Source organism: Ursus maritimus, unplaced genomic scaffold (genome assembly GCF_017311325.1).
Source record: "Ursus maritimus isolate PB19 unplaced genomic scaffold, ASM1731132v1 scaffold_14, whole genome shotgun sequence".
Classification (NCBI taxonomy): domain Eukaryota; kingdom Metazoa; phylum Chordata; class Mammalia; order Carnivora; family Ursidae; genus Ursus; species Ursus maritimus.
In genome coordinates this window covers 12,667,388-12,686,074 of record NW_024423786.1, presented here as the reverse complement: position 1 = coordinate 12,686,074, position 18,687 = coordinate 12,667,388, and the positions used below count along the sequence as shown (strand labels likewise).

At 38.2% G+C, this 18,687-nt stretch overlaps 1 long non-coding RNA gene across 5 annotated transcripts in view; it reads right to left on the bottom strand.

Moving 5' to 3' along the window:
- Positions 1-18,332, bottom strand: part of LOC121102480 — a 36,397-nt gene extending 18,065 nt beyond the window's left edge. For 2 of the 5 annotated variants that reach the window (XR_005834531.1, XR_005834533.1), the window contains exons 1-2: positions 17,888-18,330; positions 1,893-2,050 (exon numbers count right to left, since the gene is read on the bottom strand). This is a non-coding gene — a long non-coding RNA (uncharacterized LOC121102480). Of the gene's footprint in view, positions 1-1,892; positions 2,051-17,887 lie in introns of all 5 variants that reach the window. The other 3 variants (XR_005834530.1, XR_005834532.1, XR_005834529.1) reach the window with 3 other exon arrangements.
- Between the last annotated feature and the right edge of the window lie 355 nt (positions 18,333-18,687).

Here is an 18,687-nt window from a genome sequence, read left to right as displayed (position 1 = left end):
CTAAACAAAGCTTTACTTATGTGCTAGTGGGAAATTATCAAGATCTTCACAGTAAACTAAGGAATTAACCTGTTAAAAATTCAATTCTAGATTTCTCTATCCTCCTACTGAGCATGGTCTACTATCCTCCTACTGAGCATGGTAATGCATGAATGAGAAATAGCCTGGAAGTTTCTGACAGTTATTTTAAGGCTGACTTCTGGGCTGCAGAGATGGAAATTTACTCCTTCAAAAACACTAAACACAAAAGGGGTATAACTACATACTTCTAGAAGTAGAGTTGGTTTTTGCTAAAATAATGTTTTTACAGATTTTAAAGAACAAAATAGGTGCTTGATAGAAGGTGTAAATTATATGACAATAAAAGTCACTTTTATATAAGACAGGATATTACAAAGGGCTCCTACAGAACACTCTTGAGACAATATGCTTTATCTACCAGACCATACAGCAGGAGTGAAACTAATTTTAAAGATAAGACATTGAGACTTAGAGGGGCGCCGGGCTGGCCCTGGTGGTAGAGCACGCGACTCTTGATCTCAGGGTCATGAGTTCAAGGCCCATGTTGGGCGTAGAGATTACTGTAAGAGAAAAAGAGAGAAAAGAAATTGAGACATAGAGAGGTGAAGCAATTGGCCTAAGGACTCAGTTCCAGAACAAACAAAGGTCTCCTGCCTTAGCCAAATACAGAGCACGGTCTTCCCACTTGCTACCTGTCTTTCAGAATGGGGCTGTAGCATCGCATCAGAAATCAGTTCACCACAACAATTCTCCCTTCACAGAAAGTTCTTAGGGAGAATTGCGCTTTGTCCTACGATGCAAATTGATTTGCTTTTCTTTACAAATCTACTTTTACAAGGGTTCTACAAATTAGTACTAAATATGAATACTTTGTCAAGACTGAAAACTGTGGCAAAGAAGCTCTTAAAATCTCTCTTTTACAACTACCAATCTCATATAACACTTCTTACTTAACTGCATTTTTCAAAAGGAGAATCTGTTCTTTGAATGAAGGTGGCTTCCTCCTGGTGAAAACATTCACATATAGATGACTGGCATCCTATCCTACCACAGAAGTAGGTGTTTAGTAGCAAACCCCACTTTGCTCTTGTTCAGTATACTGATAATTTGCTAACAATCAACTAGAATGCTGGAAAACCCCCATAAAGATTTCAATTTTACAGAAAGTACCCAAAATTCCACCAGTTTTGCATCACAAAGTAGTGGTTAAAGTAAAGTTTTGAGTAAAATGCCATGTGTGTGGTTTCTGTGGGTGGTTGCAGCTCAAAACGCCTATTAGGCCTCATCAGTTATCTACAGGGGAGAGCTATGATGGCAATGATCAATTAAGACAATTATGATTATCATAACATTTTTTTCTTCTTCAGCATTACATACCACATTGGTAATTCTTGCAACCTAATAACTAGCCTTTAAGTCCGGACCGCAAAACCTGCAAAAATAAAGAAAATAAAAAGGTCCAATCCCTAGTGGGTTTTGACATTTGATCAACTCCCAACAATGCTTACGGACTGTGGGTTCTCCAGGTGCTGGTATTTTAAACTCATTTGGTAAAACTAATCTCTAGCTTACTGGGGTACCACATTTTTTAAAAAGAAAAATTTACCAAAGGAGAAACTTAAAATACTTTAAGGTCATGACAAACCAGTGTGAAAGAGAATCCTAACACCTAGAAGTGAAACTGCATCATCCACCCAGCCTGGAAAGAAAAAAGAAAGCTAAAAACCACTACAGAATAAGAATGCAGAGTTTGAGAAAACCCCTAAGGTGAACTGTGAACAACAACAAAAAAGAGCCCCCACAACATAAGAAGTGCGTACTGTATGCAAGAACCACTAATGGAAAGAGTTCGCCAGCATTTCTGTAATTACCTCACAAAAAATGGTGAGTCCCATGTAAAGAAGGGAACTTTCAACAATCCAGGAATTTAACTGTTCACTCCAGAGCTCAAGTTATTTAATCCTTTTTCATATGCTTGTCAGCCACAGCATCTCATCAAGTCTTGTCAGAAGCTTTTTGTAAAAGTTCTCTGGAAGAAAAACAGTTGAGATTTGGTATGAAACTAGGACGAGGAGCCTGGAAGCACACAAGGCTTGAGGGCTAAGCATTAACTTCCTCCAGAGCCCACATGGCAGCACAGTGGGATGAAAAGAACAAGGACCTTGAAGTTGGTTGAGAGTCTTCATATCAGCTCTGCCACTTCGGTGCTATGACTTTGAGCAAGTCCTTTAATCACTATAACTGTCACACACACACACACACACACACCCCATCTAAAGAATGGACATCCCCACTTACTTCTTTGGGCAGTAATGAGCATCAAAGACAACACATGTCAAGTGTGTATATGTATGTATGTATGTATGTGTGTGTGTATCCGATACATGCTCTTACCCATTTTTTTTGCAACATAATCACTTCCTCTTTCTCATACCTATTCACAATCTCAGCCCAATATTAAATGACCAAAGCTGCTTTCTTTTCCTACTAAATGGGCCTGATATTACTGTAGGATCCTAAATCCTCATGTTTGAACATGACACGTTGGGGTCATACTGAGTCATTTTTGAAAATTGATCTCTAACATCCAAATTATGTTTTAACTACCAATCTGAACTGAATTTATACAGAAAGGAAACTATCATAGCTTATGACTTCCAGATAATTATTCTTATATTTGTGATTAGTGAATTCAAATTTGACTTTTCAAAATATTCTTCATGTAAAGATGTTTTATCTTCTGGAGGATGACATGTTTCTTTACTTTATGAAATGCTTTTTTTTAAAGATTTTATTTATTTTTATTATTTGAGAGAGAGCATTAACAGGGTGAAGGGCAGAGGGAGAAGCAGACTCCCCACTAAGCAGGGAGCCTTTGTGGGACTCGATCCCAGAACTCCAGGATCATGACCTGAGCCAAAGGCAGACACTTAACCGACTGAGCTACCCAGGCGCCCAGTTTATGAAATGCTTTCACCAACATTCTCATTTACATCTCCCAACCCTGTTCAGTAGATTATTATCCCCAACATCTGCATGATTCTAAATTATACTGTCATTTAACATTCAGATGCATATTTTAGACCAGATCTCACATAACAGTGGAGAGCCCAGAACTCCTAAGGAGGATCCTAAGGAGGGTGCTTGTAAGTTCCTAATGATTCCTTGTCACTTCTGATCCTAAACCCTAAATGCAACCCGATTCTCCTCATTGCCCCCCTATTTCACTTCACCCCTACTGCTGACACAGCCTGCGCTACTCTCTGTCTCCAAAGCACATTAACACCTGGGTGCCATGCAAGCAGATCTACATGGGAGGAAGATTATAACAGTGAATAGGAAACTACTTAAAATTGAGAATCAGACATCAAAGCCCACGCCCCCTTTCTTCTCTGCCACTGGAGGAGCAACTTCTCATGTCTACCCTACTGCTGGGGCCCACTCTCTTACCACTCCTACCCAAACAAAAGCATAATTAAAAAATTCCCTCCAGACTCAATTAAAAACAAAAAGTTCTTGTTTCTTTACTATGCAGAGCAATTTCAGCCCCCAGGTCCAACCACTCCTATCTAAATTAGCCCTTTACCTTGACCAAACCAAACCAAACCAACAAACACACATAATTCCATTGTCCTTAGCTTCCAACTCAAAGATCAACCATCTTTTCAAAGTGGTTCTTTTTTTTTTCCCCCTTTACTGATACATCCCTATCTTAAAGAAGAAGAAATCAACTTAGAAAGGTTAAGTGATTTGGCCCAACTAGAACCTGGGACCTAGGATTCCAGGGCAGATCACGGGATCTTATCCCCATTCTTCTCTACGCCACTGCTTCACTCTGCTGGTGCAGTCCTGTGATAAGGTGCTGCGGCCCCCCTTCTTCCCTGCCCACCTGTTTGGGAAAATCTGCACCAGCTAAAAATTCTACAAAATACAAAGGAATGTAAAAGTTCTGAGGGGTCGTGGCTGCACTAGTCCCTTTCTGTATCGTGGGTCCCTAGCACCGTTCCTGTCAAAGGTGTTCAAGACACTGAGGGGAGGGAAAATATTCTTTGCAAATCACTTACTGTTCAAGGGTTTTGGAGCCAAGGCCAATTAAGAGTCTTTCAATAAAGAAGGAATAGCTAGTAGTGGCCCACAGGGAGTTATATATAGAACAATCAGTCACCACTCCTTTTGCTGCTAATTGACCACTTAACCCTACAACAAATGATTAACTATAATGCCTCTGGTTCCTACAGTCCTGCTTCACAATTCAAAACCATCTTCCACTGCTTCCTCTAACAAGTGACCCCCAGCTCTCCCTTCTTTCAATTCTTTAACAGGTTAACATGTGACTGTGTTGTCTCCATGGTGGCGTAAATTCAGACTCACGTGTACTCCCACGCTCCTCTCTCCACCATAGCCCCTCGTCTAACAACACTAAAAGACACCTTCCCTCCACAATTCGTGGAGGACTGTAGCAGTTCTCAGACTGTCCCCAAAGAGACAGAACACAATTTAAGCAACAGAAGGAAGTTAGGGCCATTTTGGGTAACAAAGAATTATGGTTCATTTACATAGGAACATACATACAACACGGATGAATCTCAAAAGCATTACGTTGAACAAATGAAGTCAGATTCAAAAGGCTACATAATGTGTCATTCCATGTATATGACATTACGGAAAAAGCAAAACTACAGGGACAGAAATCAGATCGGTGGTTGCCAGAGACAGGAGGTATGGGAAGGGGATACATTACAAAGGTACACTAGCAAAGTATATTGGGTAATGGAAAGACCTTTGGTGTACTGGTAGTTATGACTACACAGGCTTCTCAAAATTCAAGAATTACAACCTAAAAGAAGTAAATTGTACTATATGCAAATTATACCTCAATAAAATTGATCGAAAATATTTCTAAAACTAATGGGGTGTGGGGGAGGGGAGATAAAAGGGCCAGGTGCAAGAATTTGTATTTTTAATTTGCTCCCCAGGTAATTCTGACGCAGGCTATCGACAGCCCACTGTCTGAGAAGCACTGCTAATGTTTGGGCTGCATCACAGTACCTTTATCCTTCTTGGCACACGCAATGTGCACACTTTTGGAACGGAGTCTCATTTCACAGAGCTGAGTAGAGTGAGAGCAAAAAATATGCTCACTGGGGTGCCCGGGAAGGCTGGCAGTGAGACTTCATTTTAAAAAAAAAAGGATAAGGTGTGCTCCTGCTTAAAACAAAATGGTCTTTTAGAACTTGCAAATGGAGCAGTCCTCTAGTAATGCTGCATTCGCTTTCTACCGCTGCCATAACAAAGTACCAACATTTTAGTGGCTTAAACACAAATTACACTTCTGGTTGTCTGAGTCCAAAATGGCTTGGCCGGGCTGCGTTGCTTCTGAAGGCTTAGGGGAGAATCCATTTCCTTGCCTTTCTCAGCTTCTAAAGGCAGCCTGCATTCCCTGGCTTGTGGCCCACTCCCATCTTCAAAACCTGAAATGGCCAGTCAAGTTTTCCCATCTCAAAATCCTTAACATAATCACATCTGCAAAATCCCTCTGCCGTGTAAGGTAACATATTCATAGGGTTCAGGCATTAAGATGTGGACATCTTTAAGGGGGCTGTAATTCTACCTACCACATACACCTAAGCAGAGTCCAGGCAAGGGCTTAGGTTTAAGACAAGAAGAGCAAATCACCCATCTGTTCTCAAGCTTAACTGATTTGAATACAATTAGGAAAGTCACATTTTCTTATGGTCCAAACAGGCTGGCTGAAAAATCAGTTCATTAACATGATCGGAAAAACTGATAAAGCTATACAGGATTACCTAAGATTGTATGTTGCTTCTTTTTACCTTCACTACTGATACTCTTGGACAACCAGAAACAACTATAAAAGAGATGTGTTTGCTTTTTCAGACACACACACACACACCTATACACATCTTATTTTCCTCAGTTTTACTTTTGAGCATTAGCACTTCAAAAATAAGACCCAACGAGGGATGGCTAGGTGGCTCAGTCAGTAAAGCAACCAACTCTTGATTTCGGCTGAGGTCATGATCTCAGGGTCCTGAGATGGAGCTCTGCTTGGGCTCCGCTGTGCGTGGAGCCTGCTTGTAATTCTCTCTCTCCCTCTGCCTCTGTCCCACCTCCCCACGTATAAAATAAATAAATAAGACCCAGTGAAACTCAAAGAAAACAAAAGTGGACCATAAACTTCCCAGGCAATAAGCCTTGTTGATGGGGGTTTTAAAAAAAATGTGTATATCTATCTATGTATAGATAGATAGATACACACACACACACACACACACACACAAGATTAGAAAATTTAAATAATACGCCATCCATATCTCTTCTTTGGTGAGTATCTATACAAATTTTTTGCTCACCTTTTTATTTCTTTTACTATTACCAAATTTTAAGTTTTGCTTTTTATATTGTGGTTGCCCATTCTTTATCAAATACATGTTTTGCAATACTTTTTTCCCCTGGTCTATGGCTTTTTATTTCCTTAGCACGGCTTTTCAAAGATCCAAAGTTTTTAATTTTTACAAAACCCAATTTATCACCTTTTTTCTTTTATGGTTCATGTTTTTTTGTGTCCTAAGAAATCTTTGTCTAACTAAGATCCCAAAGCTTTTCTCTTATGTTTTCTTCCAGAGCAGCAGTGTACAATAAAGCTTTCTGTGGTGAGGAAAATGTGCTATACCCCAAGCTAACCAATACACCAGCTATAGCGAACCACACACAGCTACTGAGGACTTGACATGTGCTAGAACTAAGAGCTGAATTTTAAAATTGTATTTAGTTTTAATTATTTAAATTTAAATAGCCACATGTAGCTACCATATGGACAGGAAGTTCTAGAAGTGTTATAGTTTTGATTTTACATTTTGGTCTATGATACATTTTGAGTTAATTTTTGTATGTGTTTGAAGTATGGATCAGGGTTCATTTTTTAAAAATATGGACATCCAATTATTCTACCACCATTTAGTGAAAAGACTATCTTTTACTCCAATGAGTTATCTTGGCACCTGTGGCCATGTTTATGTCTTTTTTCTGAACTCTGTATTCTGTTCCATTGTCCTATGTGTCCATCCTTTCACCAGTATCACCCTGTCTTTGTATATGGTCAATTGACCTTCAACAAGGCACCCAGAATACACAATGGAGAAAGGATAGTCTCTTCATCAAATGGTGCTAAGAAAACTGGACACCCACATGCAAAAGACAAAACTGAACTCTTCTGTTACGCCATATACAAACGTCAACTCAAATGGATTAAAAACTTAAATGTAAGACGTGAAACTGAAAAACTCTAAGAAAAAAAAATAGGGAAAAGCTTCATGACACTGGTCTTAGCAATGATATCTTGAATATGACACCAAAAGAATAGGCAATAGATGCAAAAACAGACAAGCTGGGACTACATCAAACTAAAAAGCTTCTGTACATCAAACTAAAAAGCTTCTGTACAGCAAAGAAAACAATCAATAATAGTGAAAAAGCAGTCTACCAAAAGGAAGAAAATATTTTGCAAGTTTATAAGGGATTAATATCCAAAATATGTAAGGAACTCTTACAACTCAAAAGCAAATAAAACACAAATAATTTGATTAAAAATGGGCAAGAAATTTCAACACTTACAAAGAAGACATACAAATGGCCAGTAAATATATGAAAAGATGCTCAACATCATTAGACATCAGGGAAATGCAAATCAAAAAACACAATGAAATAACACCTCACACCTGTTAGGATGGCCATCATCAAGAAAACAAAGTAACAAATACAGACAAGAATGTGGAGAAACAGGAATCCTTGTGCACTGTTGATGGAAACATAAAATGGTACAGCCACTATAAAGAACAGTAAGAAGGTTACTCAAAAATTATATAAAATAAAACAACCATATGATGCATCAATCCCAGTTCTGGGTATTAATCCAAAAGAACTGGGGACACCTGGGTCTCAGTTGGTTGAGCATCTGCCTTCAGTTCAGGTCATAATCTCAGGGTCCTGGAATGCAGCCCTGTGTCAGGCTCTCTGCTCAGCAGGGAATCTGCTTCTCCCTCTCACTCCCCCTCTGTGCTCTCTCACTCTTCAAAAGAACTGAAATCATGTTCTCAAAGAGATATCTGCACTCCACAATTTACTATATCCTTGTTCACAATAGCCAAGAGATAGAAACAACCTGAATGTCTGTTGACAGGTAAATGGATAAAGAGAACATGGTATATACAAACAGTGGAATATAATTCAGCCATAAAAAGGACGGAAATCCTGTCATATGCCAGAAAATAGATGGAACTTAAAGACATTATGCTGAATGAAATAAGCCAGTCATGAACAATTACTGCATGATTCCATTTATATGAGGTATTTAAAGTAGTCAAAAGTCATCAAAGCACAAAATACAACAGTATTACCAAAGTCTGAGAAGAGGTGAAAACAAGAGCTGCTATTCAACAAGTATAAACTTCCAGTCATGCAAGATTGAAAAGTTCTAGAGAGCTGCTGTACACTATACCTACAGTTAATAATCTGTATTCTACACTTAAAATTTTATTGAGGGTAGATCTCATGTTCTGTGTATGTTTTACCATAGGTTGAAAAAAACCACATAGTCTTAATTACTGTAACTTTATAGTAAGTCTTGAAATCAGTTAGTATGAGTCTTCCAACTTTGCTTTTCTCTTTCAAAATTGTTTTGGCTGTAGTAAGTTCTTTGCTTCTCTATATAAATGTTAGAAATAGCCTGTTGAACCACATAAATATAAACGATTATAAGAGGCTACTACGAAAATTATATGCCAACAAACTGGACAACCTAGAAAAAAATGGATAATTCTTAGAAACATACAATCCTCCAAGACTGAATCAAGAAGAAAGAGAAAATCTGAAAAAAAAAATTAGTAAAAAGTAATGAAATTAGGGGCAGCTGGGTGGCTTAATCAGCTAAGCATCCGCCTTCTGCTCAGATCATGATCCCAGGATCAAGCCCCATGTCAGGCTCTCTGCTCAGTGGGGAAGCCTGCTTCTTTCTCTGCCTGTGGCTCCCCCTGCTTGTGTGCTTAGTCAAATAAGTAAATAAGATCTTAAAAAAAAAAAAAAAGTAATGAAATTAAATCAACAATCAAAAAACTCCCCCAAACAGAAGTCCAGGAAAAGACGGCTTCACAGGTAAATCCTACCAAACATTTTAAAGAGTCAATACCTATCCTTCTCAAACTATTCCAAATAATTGAAGAGAAAGGAATCTTTCTAAATTCATTCTATAAGGCTAGCATTACTCTGATGACAAAACCAAAGACCCTACAAAAAAGAAAATTACAGCCAATATCCCTAATGAACACAGATGCAAAACTCCTCAACAAAGTATTAGCAAATGAATTCAACAATACACCAAAAGTATCATTCACCACAATCAAGTAACATTTATTCCAGGGATGCAAGGATGGTTCAATACCTGCAAATCAATTAACATGATACAACACATTAACAAAATAAAGGGTAAAAATCATATGATCTCAACAGATGCAGAAAAATCATCTGACAAAATTCAACATCCATTCATGATGTGGGTGTAGAGAGAACATACCTCAACATAATAAAGTCCATAAATGATAAACCCACAGCTAACATACTCGATGGTGAAAAGCTCAAAGCTTTTCTTCTAATATCAGGAACAAAACAAGGATGTCCTCAACATTATACTGGAAGTTGTAGCCATAGCATCAGATAAGTAAAAGGAATAAAAGGTATCCGAATTGGTAAAGAAGTAAAATTGTCACTATTGGCAGAGGATATGATACTACATATAGAAAATCCTAAAGACGCCACCAAAAACTGTTAGAACTAATCAATGAATTCAGTAAAGTTGCAGGACACAAAATTAACATACAGAAATCTGTTGTGTTTCTATATACTAATAACATACTAGAAAAAGAGAAATTAAGATAACAATTCTATTTACCATTACATCAAAGAGAATAAAATACTTACGAATAAATTTAACCAAGGAGGTAAAAGATTTGTACTCTGAAAAGTATAAGATACTGATAAACTGATAAAAGAAACTGAATATGACACAATGAAAGATATACCATACTCATGATTGAAAGAATATTGTTAAAATGTCCATAGTACCCAGGGGTGCCTGGGTGGTTCAGTCAGTTAAGCGTATGACTCTTGGTTTCAGCTCAAGTTGTAATCTCGGGGTCATGGGTTCAAGCCCTTCATCAGGCTCTGCACTCAGTGGGAAGTCTGCTGGAGATTCTCTCTCTCTCTCTCTCTCTCTCTCTCTCCTCCTGCTTGTGCTCTCTCACTCACTCTCTAAAGTAATAATTACATCTTAAAATAATAAAATAAAACGTCGATACTACCCAAAGCAATTCACAAAGATTTAGCAAAGATTCCACGCAATCCCCATCAAAATACCGGTAACATTTTTCACATAATTAGAATAATCCTAAAATCTGTATGGAACCACAAAGACCCAAATAGCCAAAGTAATCTTGAGAAAGAACAAAGATGGAGGTATCACATTCCCAGATTTCAAACTATACTACAAAGCCATAGTAATCAAAACAATATGGTACTGGCACAAAAACAGACTCACAGATCAATGGAACAGAATAGAGAGCCCAGAAATAAACCCATACTTATGTGATCAACTAATCTACAACAAAGGAAGCAAGAATATACAAGGGGAAAAAGTTCAATAAATGGTGTTGGAAAAGACTGCTACATGGAAAAGAATGAATCTGGACCACTTTCTTATACTATATGTAAAAATAACTCAAAATGGATTAAAGACCTAAATATGAGACCTGAAACCATAAAACTCCTAAAAAAAAACGTAGGCAGTACACTCCTGGACACTGCTCTTAGCAATATGTTTTTGGATCTGTCTCCTCAGGGCAGGGAAACAAAAGCAAAAATAAACTACTGGGACTACAGCAAGCTAAAAAGCTGTGTACAGTGAAGGAAATCATCAACAAAATGAAAAGGCAACCTACTGAATGGGAGAAGATATTTGAAAATGATACATCTGGTAAGGGGCTAATATCCAAAATATATAAAGAACTCTTACAACTCAACAAAAAATAAATCCAAACCAATTAAAAGATGTTAAGATCTGAATAGACATTTTCCCAAAGACGACATACAGGGCCAACGGACATATGAAAAGATGCTCAACATCAATAATCATCAGGGAAATACAAACCAAAACCACAATGAGGTATTACCTCATATCTGTCAGAATGACTTAGAAAGAAAAAGAAATAACAAGTGTTGGTGAGGATGTGGAGAAAAGGGAAACCTCATGTACTGTTGGTGGGAATGTACACTGGTGCAGCCACCATGGAAAAGAGTATGAAAGTTCCTCAAAAAATAAAAAATAGAAATACCATATGACCCAGTAATTCTACTTCTGGTTTACCAAAAGAAAATGAAAACACTAATTTGAAAAAATATATGCATCCCTATGTTTCCGGCAGCATTATCTGCAATAGCCAAGATATGGAAGTAACCCAAGTATCCATCCATAGATGAATGGATAAAGAAAATCTTGTATGTATGCATGCATGCAAGTGGAACATTACTCAGCCATAAAAAGGAATGAAATCTTGCCATTTGCAGAAACATGGATGGACCTAGAGGGTATTATGCAAAGTGAAATGAGTGAAACAGGAAAGACAAATACCCTATGATTTCACTTATATGTGGAATCTAAAAAACAAATGAACGAACAAAACAGAAACAGAGTCACAAATACAGAGTACCAACTTGTGGTTGCCAGAGTGGAGTGGGGCAGAAGGATGAGGAAAATAGGTGAGGGGGACTAAGATGTACAACTGCCAGTTATAAAATAACACAGATGTGAAGTACAGCATAGGGAATATAGTCAATAATATTATAATCTTGTATAATGAGAGATATAACCATACTTATCATGGTAAGCATTTCCTAATGTGTATAAATGTTGAATCACTATGTTGTACACCTGAAACTAATACAACATTCTACGTCACCTATATTTCATTTGAAAATAAATAAATTTTAAAAATAGCCCAGGGATGCCTGGGTGGCTCAGTCAGTTAAGTGGCCAACTCTTGATTTTGGTTCAGGTCATGATCTCAAGGTCCCAGGATCAAGCCCCTCATTGGACTCTAAGCTCAGCAGAGAGTCTGCTTGAGGATTCCCTCTCTCTCTCCTTCTGCCCCTCCCCTTACTTGCACACACATTCTAAAAATAAATCTTAAATAAAATAAAAACAAAAATAAAAATAACCCGATTTCCACAAAGGAAACTGTTAACACTGTGATCATAATTTCACTGAACCTATACAGCAATTTGGTAAGAAATGACATTTTGACAATATTTGGTCTTCCAATCCATAAACACAGTCATCTCTCCACTAATTTAGATCTCCTTTGATTTCTGTCATCAGTTTGGTAGTTTTCAGCATACAAATCTTGCACATATTTTGTTATATTTATCACTAAGTATTTTAATTGTTTGGATGCTATTGTAAATAGCACTTCAAAAATTTTCAAGTTCAAAATGTTTGCTGTTAGAAAAGTAGGATTAATTTTCATATATTGACCTCCTATCTTGTGACCTTGCTAAACTTCCTACTAGATAGTTTTTTTGTAAATTCTTTGGAATTTTCTATATAGACAATCATGCTGTCTACCAAAAAAGACATTTTATTTCCCCTTTTCCAATCTATATGCTTATTTGTTTTTCTTGCCTTATTGCACTAGCTAGGATCTCCAGAAAAAATGTTGAATAGGAGTGCTGAAACCCAAAGTCCTTGATTTGTTTTATCTTAGGGGGAATAAAAATCAGTCTTTCATGTTAAGTATGATGTTGGCTGGAGGTGTGTCATACACGTCCTTTATCAGGTAGAGGAAGTTCACTTTTATTCCTACTTTTCTGAGATTTTTATCAGGAATGAATTATAGATGTTAGTAAAATGCTTTTTCTGGGGCACCTGGGTGGCACAGCGGTTAAGCGTCTGCCTTCAGCTCAGGGCGTGATCCTGGCGTTATGGGATCGAGCCCCACATCAGGCTCCTCTGCTATGAGCCTGCTTCTTCCTCTCCCACTTCCCCTGCCTGTGTTCCCTCTCTCGCTGGCTGTCTCTATCTCTGTTGAATAAATAAATAAAATCTTTAAAAAAATAAAAATAAAAATAAAATAAAATAAAATGCTTTCTCTGCATCTATTGAGATGATCCTATGGTTTTTCCTTTTTCAGTCTGTTGATACAGTAAATTGCATTGACTGATTTACAAACAGCCAACCAACCTTGCATCTTGTGATAAACCCCACTTAGTCATAACATATTTACTATTCTTTTTATACAATGGATCTTTTCTCAATTGTTTTTGTGATAAAATATATATAACATAAAATTTGCCATCATGACATTTTTAGGTGTATAGTTCACTGGCATTATAGAAATTCAAAACGTATGCAACCATCACTACATCTCCACAGCTCTTTTCATCTCACAAAACTAAAACTTTGTACTCATTAAACAATAAATCCCCATTCTCCCTTCCCCCAGCCCACCAAACCATCATTCTACTTTGTCTTCATGATTTTTGACTCCGCTATCTCATGTAAACAGGACCATCTAGTATTTGTCTTTTTGTGACTGTCTTACTTCATTTAGCATGATGTCTAAGGATTTATCCATGTTGTATTATATGTGAGAATTTCCTTCCTTTTTAATAATAATTAAATGGAATAATATTCCACTGTATGTATATACCACATCTTGCTTATCCATTTATTTGTTGATAGACATTCTGGAGTACTTCCACATCTTAGCTATTGTGAATAACACTGCCTTGAACATATGTGTATGATATCTCTTTAAGATCCTAGTTTCAATCCTTTTGGGTATAAACCCAGAAACGGAATTGCTGGGTCATATGGTAATTCTATTTTTAACTTTTTGGGTAACCACCACACCATTTTCCATAGCAGCTATCATTTTATATTCCCATCAACAGTGCACAAGAGTTTCAATTTCTCCACATCCTCACCATCACTTATCATTTTTATTTTTTTTTATTTTTTATAGTAGCTATCCTAATGGGTATGAGGTATTAATACTGGCCTCATAAAATTAGTGGGAGAGTGTTCCCTCCTTTTCTATTTCTGGAAGAGTTTGTATAAAATTGGTATTATTTTTTCCTTAAATACTTGTAGAACTAGCCAGTGAAGCTATCAGAGTTAACCTGCAGGAAATTTTTCAGATTGTCTATTACTTCTTAAGTAAACTTTGATAGTCTTTTAAGAAATGTGTCCATTTCATCTAAGTTATCAAATTTATTGACATAAATTGTGCATAATATTCCCTATTAACATTTTAATTTCTGAGAACATATAGTGATGTTCTCTTTTTCATTCTTGATATTAACATTTGTATCTTCTGTTTTCTGCTGACAAGTCTAGCCAGAGGTTTGTCAATTTTATCTTTCCAATACCAGCTTCTGGTTTTACTGTCTTTATTTTTGTTTCAAACTTTATTTCTGCCCTGCATTATTTCCTACTAATTTCTGCTTTTGGGGGGCTTAACTTGCCTCTCTGCTTTTTAGTTTCTTAAGGTGGAGACCGAGATAATTGATTTCAGGTATTTTTTGTTTCTTTTAATCTAAGTCTTTTTAATGCTATGCATTTCCCTCTAAGCACTGCTTTAGCTTAGTACCATACATTCTGCCATTCCATTCAAAATAATTTTTAATTTCCCTTATGCCTTTGTCTTTGACTCATGGGTTACTTAGAGGTTTGTTAATTTCCAAATATTTGGAAATTGTCCAGATACTGTTATTAATTTCTCATTTAATTCACTTGTGACCAGGGAAATTATATTTCTTTAAATTTGTTGAGGTTCATTTTATGGTCCAGAATGTCTAACTTTATGAATTTTTCATATATACTCGACAAGAATGTGTATTCTGCTGTTGTTGCATGGAGTATCCTTTCGAAGTCAATTTAATCCTGTTGGTTGGTAGGGCTGTTTAGGTTTTCTACATCCCTATTCATATCCTATCTACTAGTTCTATGGATTACTGAAGGAGGACTACTGACATCTCCAAATGAAATTGTATATTTTTCTGTTTCACCTTTTGGTCCTTTCAGTTTTTGTGTTCAGTGTTTTCACATTTATGACTATTATGTATTCTTGGTGAATTGACCCCTTACTCATTATGCAATACTCTTCATCTTTCCTAGTAATAGTTCTTGTTCTGACATCTACTTTGTCTGGTATTAGTATAGCCACCTCATCTTTCTTTTCATTAGTGTTTTGGATAGTATGTGTTTTCTATATCCTTTTACTTTTAATGTATCTATGTCTTTATATTAACTTGGATTTAAAAAATGTCAGGCAATTCCCTTCATCTTTTTTTTTTCATTTCTCACATGAATTAAGCAACACCTATATCAAAGTGACATAGGAGAATTGGATGAAAGGAGATAAAGTAAAAGCATTTTGTAAATCAAACAATGGCACATACACATATATATCATTATATACAAGTATACATGTATGTCTCATAAACTAATCCATGGTGCCCAATGTCTAATGGCTTACTTTTACCCATCAGTGCTATCTACTAATTTCCTACATTTTCAAATTTATTGCTTTTATTTTAACGAAACAGAATAAACACAAATTTACCTTTCCTTTTCTGAAGTCAAAAACCCTTGTTTTAAAACTCTCATCATCCAGGGGTGCCTGGTTGGCTCAATTGGTTAGGCATGTGCCTTCAGCTCAGATCATGATCTTGGGGTCCTGGGGTTAAGCCCTGCAATGGGCTCCCTGCTCAGCAGGGAACCTGCCTCTTCCTGTCTGTGAGTGTGAGTGTGTGTGCGCACTCTAATAAATAAAATCTTTTTTAAAAAAAATAAATAAAACCCTCATCATCCAATATCAATTTTATGAGCAAATTCTTAAATATTTATGTGTTCAATTAAAATTCTTGATCCCTTTATTAAAGAAAATAATCAGTTTTAAGACCCACACTAACATTGCAAGATTGAGTTATTTCATTTGAAACAAAGAAAAAATAAAAATGTTAAAGAAAATGAGTACTCTCAAAGAAACAATATAAATATCCAGGATTTCTATCACAACTGAAAGGCATAACTTTTCAGGAAGATTCTTTTCTCTTAAAAAAGAAAAAAAAGAGAGAGAAAAAACAGGTCATAAATTTCCTGAGGTGGAGGAACATATAACAAACACTGTTTTATTCCCCAGTGTCCAAAATGGTGAAGTGAAATAATGGATATAAATGATATATATAAACTGTCAATATATAGTACATGCTTAACAAATGTTTATTATGACTGTTGCAGTTACTCAGCTACTACACAGTGTTAAATAATGTATGCTGAACTGAAACAGTGAGTGAGACCAAAGACAACTGACTCTTTAAAGTCATTTTCAGGAAACTGAAACATCTGCATGTAAACTCTACAAGTGTTTATGATACTAAAATGAAAAACTGAAAATAAATGAAAAAGTTCCTGGAATCTCTCATATGCTTTCAATTAGATAGCATCAATCAAATGGGTACTTTTTCCATCAAAGACTTATGTGAGGAGAAGCTACCAACTTTAGCAAATATCTCCCATTCACTTAAAAGGTCAAGATCAATCAGCTGTTTATACATATTTTAGACACAAGGCATCACATACTATGTGTAGTCATGGTAGGCTTACAAAAAACTAGTCATACTCTGGCAAAGCATGTTGTATGATAAACAGACCATAAACAGAAACTATCACTGGCACTCGGGCAAAATCCAGCTGGGTTTCTTTATCCCTGATCCCAGTTTCAGCTGCAGGTTTTTTCCAGAAAGAACAGTAGCTTGATTTACTCAACACTCTGCTAAAGCCAGGGTGTGGTCATCCTTCTCTAAATAATATTGCAAATGGATTTTCCCTGAACTCTTGTAGCAACAGGATCTTAAAGTGGTTACTGGTAAGAAAAGGTGAGATTAAGGTCAAAATGCACATCTATAAAAAAGTAATAAATTACAGTTGTTAAGGACCACCCAGGAACAATGGAGGCAGGGGTATTATGGAGACCAAAAGAAAGAGGTAATACAACACAGCCCACGAATATTTTTCTAGCTTTCAACATGGAGCCACAGTAACAGTTGAAGAATACGTTTTTGCCAGCTTTCCTGTTAAGTACTGGCAGTTTCACCCCAAATTGTTACAATACACTATTAACTGCCCCAAATACAAATCAATCATTTTCCTTCTTGGTCATCAGAACAGGTCTAAATGTAAGAGTGAATTCAGAAAAATCAATTAAATCTCTCCTTTACCTGTTCTAAAACACGACCAGCTAGAGATTCAGACAGTAAGACGCAGAAGCCTTTTTCTAAGGCAGGGACAAATAGGACTGTGTTTAATCAATAATCGCATTCCCTCCCTCTGGTTAGCCTAGAGAATAAAAATCAACATCTCTTCTGCAGGCGTGCACCCCCAGCTCCTACACTGTGGTTGCATTCCCCCAGACATTCCAGGTGCTTTGAACTGAGCAGCTGTACAGAGAAGCCCTTTGCACTGCCTGAAGCCTGTCACTGGTGTTAGGAGAACACTATGTGCCAAGGACGACGCTTACCACTCTACGCTATCTTTTCATTACCTTTGAAGCACATTCTATCCCTGATAAGAAAACTGCGTCCCAAGCTCACACAGGCAGCGTGGCCAGTCCACCAGGAGGGCCCACTCCAGAGCCCTGGCATAAACCACCATGGAACTTTCACCTTGCTCAGTGCCTGAAGTAGGCACCCGTATTCCTGAGGGCAAGGGCATGACTTAGGTTCTCTAAATACTCACTAGGCAGGTAGTGCTTGTGACGTGAACTTTCTTTTCTTCTTGGCCACTCTCAGGTCGCAAGCCTTCTAGAAGAGTGGGGAAACTGAGGCCCGGGTAAGTGACTTGCCATTGGTCACAGAGCCCGTAATAGGCACGAAGAGGGCTAGAAGACTGATCTTTGCGATTCGCAACGTCCGTTTGTAACACGGCCCAGAGCCTCTACCTGGCTTACCCGGCCCTAGGCTCCCGCAGACTTTCAGGGGAAAGGGCCTGGGCCGGGGCGCTCCCCTCCCGGCTCCTTTTCCCGTCAGCAGCCTCCGTCGACAGGAGAAAGCGGCAGCCCGCCCGGCGGCCCCACCCGCCGCCAGCTGCAAGGCACCGCGCCAGGCATGTGTCGCCTGTTCCCAGGCACTCCCTCCTCCGCCTTCAGCCCTTTACCACCTCCGCCCTAGCCCCAACCCTGCTGAGCGCCTGCGCGCCCCCGGCCGAGGGCCCGTGGGCCCCCACGTGGCCCCGCCGCCACCAATGGCAAAACAGGGCCTCGCGTTTGCCACGCCCCCTCAGTGCCCCGCCCCCTCGAGGGAGAGGGGGGGGGCCCGGGATGTCTTGTGCACTTTCCCGCTGCGCAGGTTGTGCCTGCTTTGCCGCGTGCTGTGTAAGCGCGTGTGCAAGGTCGGGAGGGTGGGGGGAGTGTCGTCGAAACGCGGTTGAGGCAGCTGAGGCCTCAAGCTCTACTGGGAGAAGGGAGAGACGGGGGTGTCAGGGAAGGCCTGGATGGGGAAAGGACTGTTTCCCAGGAAAAGGAAGGAAATGGGTATCGC